Here is a 12677-nt window from a genome sequence, read left to right as displayed (position 1 = left end):
GAATGTAGGTGTTGAAGCCAGAGGTTTCCCAAAGAGGAGAGAATATGAATCTTGCTCATGACATAGGGAAATGGAATAGCACAATATGCCCACATACACGTACACACAAGGACAGTTGTTCAACCATGTTCATAGAAGCTTTATTCGTAATAGTCACAACCTGGAAACAACCCAGGTGTTCCTCAACGGAGGAATGGATACAGAAATTGTGGTCCATTTACACAATGAAATACTACTCAGCAATTAAAAACAAGGAAATCATGCAGGCAAATGGTGGAAACTAGAAAAGATCATCTTGAGTGAGGTATCCCAGAAGTAGAAAGACACACACGGTATATACTTACTTATAAGTAGATAATAAACATATAATTTTGTAGGATAAACCTACAAAAATCTGTACACCTAAAGAAGCTAAGCAAGAAGGACGACCCTGGGTAAGATGATCAATCCTCACTCAGAAAGACAAATGGGATGGACATTGGAAGAAGGAGAAAACAGGGAACAGGACAGGAGCCTACCACAGAGGGCCTCTGAAAGACTCTACCCAGCAGTGTAGCAAAGCAGATGCTGAGACTCATAGCCAAACTTTGGTCAGAGTGCAGGGAATCTTATGAAAGAAGGGGGAGATAGTAAGACCTGGAGAGGACAGGAACTCCACAAGGAGAGCAACAGTACCAAAACATCTGGGCCCAGGGGTCTTTTCTGAGACTGACACTCTAAACAAGGACTATTTATGGATATAACCTAGAACCCCTGCACAGAGGTAGCCCATGGCAGCTCAGTATCCAAATGGGTTTCCCTAGTAATGGGAACAGGGACTGTCTCTGACATGAATTCACTGGCTGTTTTTTTTTGACCATCTCCCCCTGAGGGAGGAGCAGCCTTACCAGGCCACAGAGGAGGACAATGAAGCCAGTCCTGTTGAGACCTGCTAAGCTAGGGTCAGATGGAAGGAGAGGAGGTCCTCCCCTATTATGGACTAGGAGAGGAGCATGGGAGGAGATGAGGGAGAGAGAGTAGGATTAGGAGGGAATGAGGGAGAGGGTTACAATTGGGACACAAAGTGGATAAACTGTAATTAATATAAAAAATAATAAAAACAAAAAATAAACCCTTTTATACTGGTGAGCATGCTTGTGCAACACGGTTGCAGCAGGAATTTTAAAAACTGAGTCTGTGGGGGCCTGAGGCAGCAGTGTAATTTTAAAGTTTAGAAGGGGGTGGGGGAAAGAGCTCTTGCTTTTGTAATCCTGCAGGGGATGGGGGTGACTGAGTCCACATGGGAAAAAAGCCATATGGTAGAATTTAGCCCAAAGTAGAATTTAGGATAACAGATAGACCTTAAAAGTGTCTGGTGCAGGTGATATTCTTTTCAGTTCTGACCTTCTAATGCAGCTGCTGTAGCATCCCAGTCTTGACTCCCAAAAGACTACCAGGAGTCAAGTCTGTTGCAAAACACGTGAGGATCTTTTTTTTAAATACTTATTATTATTTATACAGCACTTTGCCTGCATATGTGCCTGCATGCCAGAAGAGGGTATCAGATTTTATTATAGATGGTTATGAGCCACCATGTGGTTGCTAGGAATTGAACTCAGGACCTTTGGAAGAACAGCCAGTGCTCTTAACCTCTGAGCCATCTCTGCAGGTTGAGGATCTTTATTCACAGCTCAAGCTGGGACTCTCACAGACACCAAGGCAACTGAGAGCCCTGAGCTCTGAATTAAGGGTGATTTATAGGTCACAGACCTTCCCAGCATGCCCAAAGCAGGGGAATTCCAGCCTGGCAAGGGTCTGTTGGTTGAAAGGGGATGTTGCATTTTAAAAGGATTGGCTGTGGGAAAGTACCAAATCCATTAACAGTTCTGGTTTCCTTTGTTTGGCTATTGCTAGTGGAGTGGGGTGATCTGGGCTGGTTTCTTGGTAACGTTATCTCTAGTGGGTGGAAAAAATGCAGCAATGGTTCCTCCCCCATAACTGGCCAGATAGGTCTCGAGTGCCTGGCCTTTGTTCAGGCTTGTGCTTTAAACTTTAATTCAATAATCCAAAAAACTAATTTTTAATTCTTTGGTCTCTCATTTCCCACCGTTCCCATGATCATTTGAAGGCCCAGTCATGGGTCTTACAGATATGACCCCTGGTGTCCTCCAGATTTACCTTTCCATAATGAGATGTGAGTATCATTAGCTGTATTGCTCCCAAGCATTCCTTCATAAAAGCCATCAAGTAATTTAAAATACAAGGCCCAAAGGTAAAAATCAAAATAAGTAGGGGTCTCATCAGGGTATAAAAGTAGTAAGCCAAGGAGAACTATTAAACCAGGATTTAAATCATCCTCTGGAATCCTCTCTCTCTTGCCAGCATCTCTCCAGGCTTTTTGTCATTCTTGCTAAGGGTTTCCTAATCATTCCTGACTGGTTTACATAAAAACATTTGTCTCTAAAGGCTGCACATAGCCCATCTTGCTGTAGAAACAGCAGATCTAAATACCTTCTGTTTTGCAGTCTTATTTCTACCAGAGAATCAACATTCTTTTCTAAATGGGTGATTGATATCTCAAGGCATTGAATATCATTATCAATATCTGCCTTTAAGTTATTATAATTCTGGGTTGGTACGTCCAGTGCTGCTGTAGTGCCCAGTACTTGAGACCCCAAAAGACCACCACCAGGAGTTGAGTCTGTTGCAAAACACATGAGGATTTTTTTTTATCTCAAGCTACAGCTTGGGCTCACATACCCTCACCACCGAAGCGGTGAGACCAAGAGCCTCATGCTCAGGTTAGTAAGGTGATTTAAAGAGTTCGGTCCCTCCCAGCATGCCCAAAGCAGGAGGATTCCTACCTGGCAAATGTCTATTAGTAGAAACACAAAAGGGGATGCTGCATTTTTAATTGATTGGCTATATGAAGACCCCCAAACCATTAATGGTCTGGCTTCCCTTCCTAGGGAGATGGGCCAGTTTTGCAACTGTATCTTTAGTGGGCAGGAAAGAATGCAGTGAGGCTAGTTCTTACCCTCAGGGCACTAACGCTAGTTCTTCCCCGAAGGTGGCTGGACATATCTTCATTTTGCTGGCCTTAGTTCAGGCTTATGCTTTAAACTTTAAAATAATAGCCACTGATTTTTAATCCTTTGGTCTCTCACTCTAATACCAGTTCCTATTCCAGCTAAGCAGGTCCCCAAGATAATAGCCAATGTGAGGGATCCCCGTTTGACTTAGAATTTCAGCCTGTTAGGTGGATTATGGGCAAAGGTCTCTTTTTCTGAAACTGCTTCAGTGCTCACAATAAGACCATTGCCATCAGGGGCTAGGAAGGCTGAAATGCCAGCCAAAGGCTGGGCAATGGGGCAATCCTCAGAAGCATCTGGTTAGTTGATCCAACTGAAGAGGCAGGGGGCAATCATGTTAGCTTCCAGAAAGTTCAGATTTCAGCTTGCAGTCCATAGCTGTGACCCAAATAGAGTCTGTTAACTAGTCAGGAATGATTAGGAAATCCTTAGCAAGAATGACAAAAAGCCTGGAGAGATGCTGGCAAGAGAGGATTCCAGAGGATGGTTTAAATCTTGGTTTAATAGTTTCTTTGGCTTACTATCCTTATATCCACCCTGATGGGACCCCAACTTATTTTGATTTTTACCTTTGGGCCTTGTATTTTAAATTGCTTGATGGCATTCATGAAGGAATGCTTAGAAGCAATATAGTAATGGTACTTGGATCCCATTGTGGAAAGGTAAATCTGGAGGACTCCATGGGTCAAATCTGGAAGACCCATGATTGGGTCATCAAATGATCATGGGAAGGGGATAATGAGAGACCAAAGAATTGAAAATTAGTTTTTTGGGGTTACTGAATTAAAGTTTAAAGCACAAGCCTGAACAAAGGCCAGATAGGTGGAGACATGTCCAGCCACCTGTGGGAAGGAACCAGCCTTACTGCATTCTTTTCCTGCCCACTAGAGATACAGTTGCTAGGAAACTGGCCCAGATTGCCCCTCTGCCCCAGGGCAGCCAAAAAAGGGAAGCCAGACAGTTAATGGTTTAGGGTCCTTCTGATAGCCAACTAATTCAAAATGCAACATCCCCTTTTATGTTTTAACTAATAGACGCTTGCCAGGCAGGAATCCCCCTGTTTTGGGCACGCTGGGAGGGACCAGAATCTTTAAATCAACTACCTAACCTGAACATGGGCTTTTTTGCTGTCAAACACTCTGGTGGTGAGGGTATGAGCCCGAGCTATAGCTTATAATAAAAAGATCCTCGTGTGTTTTGCAACAAATTCAACTCCTGGTGGTCTTTTGGCACAACACAGCAACTATTCAAAGCACTGATATACTTAAAAAAAATATGAATTCTGGCACTATCTTTGCTTTGTGAATCTCCATCTTCTGAAGTGGACAGACATTTAGTCCCCTTTCTCTATTTAAGTTATTCAAAATGTAACCTGGTACCATAGGGAGATTTAAGGTTGACATCGTATATGGGATATATAGTCCCAAGGAAGGCCTATATAAACAAGTAAAGTTTTCTGTTCAAGACTAGGTCCCATTTGTACATTAGCCAGACTAGTTGCATGCTAGTAAATAATTCTTTCTTTATTAATGTATTGGCATGATTTCTCATGGGTAGATATATTCTATGACAATAAAGAGTGCATTGTTTACTCTTTTCTTTGCATTCAACTTTCCTTACCTTTACACAACAATTACAGAATGGGAAATTAAACTATAGTAAAATATGCTTGGAGAATGTCTGTTCCTGAATTTGGAGTCTGCAATTTTCTTGCAGAGGCAGCAGAGATGGGAGCAGGTTCACTGGATAGGAAGAACATGGGTTTGAGTTTTGACTTCCCAAAGCTATGTGATACAATGGGAGTTATTTTGGGTATGTTACCACATTGCTTCATATGTTTATAGAAAAAAAATGAGATGCTTCAGAACACTGAGCACCCTAAGTTCTTAGTGAAAGGCTGTGCTTATTTCCTCCATTTTGTAGATCTGACTTCTACCTACTGATTCCCAGATTTCACTCCCCTACATTATTCCCATGTTTTTTTTTTTTTCTGGGACCCTCAGGATCACCTTAGAGCAGGATGTAGATTTTACAGTAGGAGAACAGGAAATACTAAAAGAGAAGGGCAAAGTTCCCTGGTGAATTCCCCTTTAACCCTTCCTCTTAGCTCGAGATTTCAATCACTTCTCTTCTGTTCCATTTCCACACCCTAGAGCAATGGTTATCAACCTGCCTAATGCTGTGACTCTTTAACACAGTTCCTCATGGTGACCCCTAATAATAAAATTATTTTTGTTGCTGCTTCATAACTATAATTTTGCTACTGCTATGAATCATAATATAAATATCTGATATACAAGCTATCTGATATGAGACACTTGTGAAAGGGTCATTTGACCCTGAATGAAAGAACAGGAAAGGCAATGACTGTTCCTAGGTATTGTAGAGGAAAATATTTATTATAGATATGTGGAAGAGTATAGCCAGAGGCAGGGATATCTGGTGAGTGGACATGACCAGTCTGAGCTGGGCCATGTGGAGAGAAGGGGAAGGGCAGGAAGAGGGGGGAGTGAGAACCAGGTGTAACAGTCACGAGGCCAAAGGTACAGAAGGGTAGGTAACTAAAATGCCTAGGTTATATAGAGAAGAGCCTGTAGGGGAAGGGCTGAAAAGTTCAGGGTAGAGGAGGTATGAAAGGGATGCTGAAAAAACTTGGAAGCTAGGTCCACTTTGATATGTTAAATAGGCACCTCAGCCTTTAGTTGTAGGTTTGAAATTTAAGAGTCCCAGAGGGGTTTTGACCCACAGGTTGAGAACTTTTGCCTACTCTTTCACTCCTACTCGCCCAACTCTTTCATACATCAAATCCATCAGCACTCATGGGAACTCAATCAGGGGAATCTTCAGAGACATAAAGTGAGCTTCATTACTTCTTGATGATAAGATAGAAACACAAATTAGTGTAGCTTTGGTATCTTAAGTGGAAACCCTGGATATGTCTTTCTATAAAAAGAAAAAAAAACAACTGGGTTTGGAGAGATGACTCTGTGGTTAAGAGTACTGGCTGCTCTTGCAGAGGACCTGGGTTCAATTCCCAGCACCTACATAGTGGCTCAGACTGTCTATAACTCTAGTTCCAGGTGATCTGCCACCCTCTTCTGACCTCCATGGGCACTGTATGCACATGGAGCAGAGACACACATGCAGGCAAAACACCTACACACATAATATAAGGGAAAAAATGTAGAACTCAGGGCAAATAATGTTAGCTCTGCCCAGTGAAAATTAATTTTCTTTTCTAGTTTAAAAAATTAATGTTTTGAAAGAAAACATTTGCAACAGGATGGAGTTATATGATCTGCCCTGAACTCTTGGATATAAGCAGGTGTAAAGTCCAGCTTCCCTTAAGCTGCCTTAAGGTATGTAGGCTCTGGCCCTTCTCTCTTTCCCTCTTAATATCATACCAGGAATGCTGATGCTGCCTTCCTGGATCACAAGATGAAAGTCACATTGCCATATGGTGGTAAGTGACCTACTCATACTAATGTTGGATTTCTTATCTTCAGATATTATATATATGACTAAGGAATTAAGTTTTATGGGGCTTAAGCTATTACCATTGGGTGGGGGGGATGTCATCCTAGAAATTTAGTGCAGAACTTTGTGTGTGCATAACATACATTGTACTTTAAGCCTCTGAATGAAAACTCTTGAAAAGAAGTTGTATTTTTAAAGAAATGATTAATTTTGGTACTGTGGAGACACTGGAATATTGCAGGTCCAGTAGCTAGTTACCTAATTACCTTGGGTTAGTTCTAGCCTTCCAGAATAGTCCTTTCTTGCCTGAGATATCTGTGTACAAACTAACAGCTTGTAACTAATAGCTAAACAACCTCTTAGAGTCTATTAACTTAGCAGACCACTAGCTTCCACCAACCCAAAAGCTAAAAATGATATTTTGGACTGAGAGAACCAGGCCTGACCCCCACCCTCATTCCTATCCCAAAAGCCACTAGTCCCATTAACTAGATCATATGTCTTCAATTCCAGAAAGAAGAAAATGGAGTCCCCTACCCAAGGTATAGCCTGGAGAAAACCCAGTGTTATTTAACCATCACTCCCAGCAACGGCTAATCAGTGAATACCTGAAGTTTACCCAGGTGTTCTTTACAATAGGATGAGTAAAACAATTACAGTTTTGGCTTAGCCCTCTGGGCAAACAATCTCCTCTGGACACCCGATATTTGCTAAATGTCAATCAATCATGAAACTGCCTAGCTAGAATTTCCCAAACCTTGTTGTAAGCCTAAATGAAAACCCTCCTCCCCCTGAGCTCCTGTGCTCTACACTCAATTGCTGCATCAAGCAGCAGTGTGAACCTGAGCTCAAGCTTGTAATAAAAATACCCTACTGCATTTGCATCAGAATTGGTTCCTTGGTAGTCTTTGGGGTCTGTGAGACTTGGGCATAACAGGACCAATAAAAATACTCCTCTGCCTCAATGTATCATCTTTCTGATGTACCCAACAATGTATTTTGAACTTGCCTTAGTTTATGAATTTCTTTGTTCTATAAAACTTTAAAAACATCATGAAATTGCTTCCATGTTAGAACATGGAATTTGGGGAAACCTAAATCTGTTATCCCAAGCTGTGATCATTCAAACGCTTCCAGAATAAACTACCTCCTATTTCTTTTAAGATGACAGCTGTGGTTTTTATGTTGACTACTATTGGCGCTCAATGTGGGGCTCTGAGAATGACCCACTTTTCAGTGGGGACTATATGCTCACTTATGTCCAAGAGGTCAAGGTTGATCATATGACATCACTCTGTTGCAATCATCTGAAGCCTGCATGGACCATTGTGTCCAAACTATCTGGTCTTATTTCCTCAGGAGAATTGTTAGTGAGTTTTTTTCTAGGGTTTTGGACTTTCCTTGGTATGGATGATAGTCAATTTTATTTATTCTAAGCTGTGTTAACATTGATCCTACTTTGATAGGTACTTTTTTGGTCTATTTTAAAGTTTTGGTTTAAGGTATGTAATTTTGCTCATTTGCTTTTAGAGCATTTTGGCCTAAACATTTGGTTTAGCTTATTTGCTGGCTTCCTCGCTTGCTTTTAGATCTCTAAAGACATTTTGGATTCTGGCTGTGTATCTTGTTTTTAGTATTTGGTTTCCTTTTAGAACTTTGAAACATTTTGATCTAGATGTTTGGTTTGGTTTGGTTTGTTTGTTTGCTTGTTTGCTTCTGAATTTCTAAAGGCATTTTCAACATTTGCTTTTGAAACTTTGAAAGCATTTCAGTTTCTGTCCTGGTTTTCTTTGCTTTGAAGAGTTCTGATTTATTATCAGTTGGCCTTGCTCCTAATGAGAGACTAAAGAATTAAAAATGAGATGTTTTGGGTATTGGTTTAAAGCACAAGCCTGAACAAAGGCCAGCCAGGTGGCTACCTGGGGAGAGAAACTAGATTTACTGCATTCTTTTCCTGTGCACTAGAGATACAGTTGTTAGGAAACCCACCCAGATAGCCAGGCCAGTACTTTTTATGGTCTTGGCACCTAAAGTAAACCAATCATTTCAAAAGTCAATTTCCCTTACCCAGTCATGTAATGCCAAGGTATGTAATCCGCCCCTTGCACTTTTTCCCTTTAAAAACCTTGCTCTCCTAAACAACCCTGCCACCAAGTAGGTTGCTGTGACCCGGGCTCAAGCTTGTATTAAATAAACCCTCACGTATTTGCATCGGAGTAGAGTCCTGGTGGTCTTTGACGGTCTCACGAACTGGACATAACACTAACATTCCTCCTCAAATTCTGTGTTTTCCTGCTGCTTCTCCTATGACCTTACCAAGCCTTTGCTTAGGAACTCTGTGAGAACCTGGTGATAAAGATACTAAAGAGAAGAGACATTTGTTTCCTCCCACCCAAAAGAGTCAGGGGGAACACCACCATGATGTGCAATGTACCCAAAACCCAGCAGAGAAGACAGTCTCAGGATAATAGTTGACAAAATCAACCTCCAAAGCAGCACATAAAGCATATATTCCCTAGGTAGTATAGACAGACAGTTTTTCAAGAGAAAAGACACCTGTGAGGACAGATACACACCAAGGTTTACCAAAAAAAGAGCAGAAATGTTTGGACATAAACCACCATCAGATACTGTAGCTGTAGCTGTAGCTTATGTGAGTATTTGGGGATATAGGGATGTGTAAAGACAACTACCACCAAACTGGTTTCTCTTTTATGCTTAACTAAGTCCAAAGTGTTAAACTGAAGAGATGACAGCTCCATAGTATGGTTAAGGGGAGGGTTTTTAATGTAAATTCGAGGGAGAGTGTAGCCAGAAGCATCTGGAAAAGTCCAGAACAAATGGAGAAAGTAGTAGCCTAAGTATAGCCAGCAGACTGGACCTGGCTATGAGAGAAGCAGGATCAGAGCAGAGAGAGAAAGAGAAAGAGATTCTGAGAGGGAGACTGAGGTCAAAACAGAGAGTGAGGAAGGAAAGAGAGAGCAGAGCCACAATAGCAGGTTTATAAAGAGAGTGAGTGGCTGGTGGGGAGAAGTTTGGGGTAGAGAAGGAGGTGAGAAGAGCTAAGTACCTGTAATACTGTGGGATCCTTGAGCCAGCAAGGGCTTTGGCATGCTAATAGGTGCCAATGATAGCCAATTGTCTTTTCTGCTGGTGATAAGGGAAATGGCTTCTTTGGAAGAGGGGAACTAGCTTCACAAGTTCCTGAGGAATCCTGCCTTTTGTCTAATCCCAACAATTTGGGGAAATGGATTTTCCTTTGGACCTGACACTAGGCAATGAAGATGTTTGTTTCACAGACAGGCAGCATACTTTAATTAACGTGTAAAATTTCATTTAAGAAAAAAATTTAAAAATTTGGTAATAATTATATATATAAAGAGCTCTTAAAAATACACATGGAGCCGAGTGTGGTGGCACAGGTCTTTAATCTCAACACTCCGAGGAAGAGGCAAATGGGTTTCTGTAAATTCAGGGCCAGCTTGCTCTACAAAGTGAATTCCAGGACAGCTAGGACTCTACACAAAGAAACCCTATCTCTAAACTCCAAAAACCAACTCTCCTCTCTGTTATGTTGTGCAGGCAATTCAACTGGCCTCCCCTTAGGGCCCTTTGGGATCCTGACAGCGTCCTATGTCAGTACCTGCTTCCTATGACATCTTCTGGGCCAGGTACATAGTGCTACTTTCTCCCTCTGTCTTACTCTCTCCCCCTCTCCTGCTCTCTCCCCTCTCTCTGTCGGGGGTGTTCTTCCCCCCCCACCATGTCTCTTTCTTTCTCCTTACCCCCCTTCTCCCCTTTCTTCTCTTTCTCCATCTCCATCAAATAAACCTCTTTCATTTAAGATCAGTCATGTGCATGGCATTTTTATATAAATACTAACATTTGTTGCTGAAACCGGATGGGCAATCCCATAGTTTTCACTCTGGGTCCCCATTCACTTTCATGTCTGCATACAAAAAATCTTTCTTCTGCTGATGCTGAGACCATATATCTGTCCCAAGGTGCACTGCGGCTCCCTCTGCTTCCCAAGGTTGCTCAGACAGCTGTGCACACTGCCACCTCTGCTGCCACGTGTTCTGCACACCAGGGACAAGGCAGTACGCTCGCATGTTGGGTTACTCCAGACCACCATCAGGTCTCTCGCCTCAGCCGCCCTTAAGGTGTCTATATTAAATCCATATTTTTTTCACGTGGAGCATTGGCTCATGGCTGCCTGCCCTTCCCCCACTCTTAACACAAAAGTATGTGCTCCAACCCCTTTTCTCCTTTCTGCAACAGGTCTGCAGGGGTCTAAAAGCAAGCCACTATTCCCTCATTTTTTTTCTACTTTCAAAAATTAAAAGAAAAGAAAAGAAAAGAAAAGAAAAGAAAAGAAAAGAAAAGAAAAGAAATCTTATAGGCGGGGTGATGCACGCCTGTAATCCCAGCACTCTGGGAGGCAGAGGCAGGTGAATCACTGTGAGTTCAAGGCCAGCCTGGTCTACAAAATTAGTCCAGGACAGTCAAGGCTCCACAGAGAAACGCTGTCTCAAAAAAACAAAACAAAAATCTTAAGATTAAATTGTAAACCTTGGGATGGCTATATGGGATGAAACAAAATTTTAAAGGTCTTTAATTATTATTAACTGTTTATTTAATCTCCTTTTAGACTGAAAAAAGCCTCATTTTAAATGGGTATGGATTTTTAAATTCAAAGTTATATTTTTACAACATGCTATCTATATGATTCAACCCTGCTTCAAAATAATTTGTATATGATGCTAAAATTTTAGGGTTATAAAGGTCTATTCAAATTAAGCTAATTTAAAATGTATGTCTAACTGCCTGTGTCAATCAATTCCTCAATTAATAAATAAAAGCTATTTTTCCTGCCACGAGCTGCCTGTAATCCAGATGCACCATTAAGACTTCTGGCTAATAGGTTTGGTATAATAAATTAATGTACAATTGTACAATTTTAAAACTATTTGTACTGTTCTACTATATTATTAGTTCTAAAACTCATAACTCATGCAATATGATAGGATCAACAGGATCGTCAGTCTGTATCTATGATTGAAAGTTTTACTTTGATACTAATTCAAAAATTTATTTACAGTCATGCTGAAAAAGAACTAATTAAGCTTTACCTAGTCTCTTGTTTTCAAGATTAAGCCTAGGATGGTTAACTATACAATCAAAGTTTGTTTTGATCAGCTTTACTTAATAGATCATGTTTCTCAAACCTGTCAGAAAATATGCAGAATAGTACATTTAGATGTTTAATTAAAAAGCTGAATGTGACAGAGACCCCAGCTCCTAGTGGTGACCCCAAGGCCTCCAATGACACCAAAGGCAGCACTGATGACTCCACCTGAATATAGCCTGAACTGTGGACAAATATGATATCCAGAGAACTGACTGCCCCATTTTGCCTAGACAGTCATTTTCCCAAATTCCTCTTCCTTTCCCAAATTACTCTCAGATTTGCTAGGCCCAGCACCCAAAAACTGATGCTGTGATGTGGCCCTAGAACTTTTGCCCATAAGAGCCACTGTCACCACAGGAGCCTAATGGGAAGGCCACCTAGAAAATGGGTAAGCCCCTGTCATATTAATCAATACATAGCCCATTTGGATTATGCTTCCTGCGGTAATTTATCCTTCTCGGGTCTCCAATGGGTTTAAAGACCAGTTTAACAGCAGAAACTAAGGCTTCAGCTGCCCTCTCAAAAATAAACAATTTCTGAGCTTCTGATAAAATATTTGAGGGTCTAAGAAGATGTTTAAGATGTTATCAAACTGCAAATTATGAAAGTGGGAAGGTGTGAGATGATTTAAGGTATCCTAAATAAATAAAAATGTTCCATATTTCTCCCTGTTGCTATGCTACAGTTGTATTGACTGTCTAGAGCTTTGACATTTATCACTAGAGCTCTCATTAATCTAACTATAATAAAAACATTCCACTATGAGATCCACTATCATAACTCAAGATTTCAAATCTTCTTTGGTTTGCCTTTAAGTATAAACTTAAGTTGTTTCTCATTGTGCTAAACTTATGTACATCCAGTCTTCTAGATAAAAAAAGATCAAGTGAGCTTTTGCCCCTTCTACTTCACAGAATCCTAGTAGTAGGTGAGCCATG

This window comes from Psammomys obesus, unplaced genomic scaffold (assembly GCF_907164565.1).
Source record: "Psammomys obesus unplaced genomic scaffold, mPsaObe1.curated_primary_1811, whole genome shotgun sequence".
Lineage (NCBI taxonomy): Eukaryota > Metazoa > Chordata > Mammalia > Rodentia > Muridae > Psammomys > Psammomys obesus.
This window is presented reverse-complemented; position numbering follows the sequence as displayed.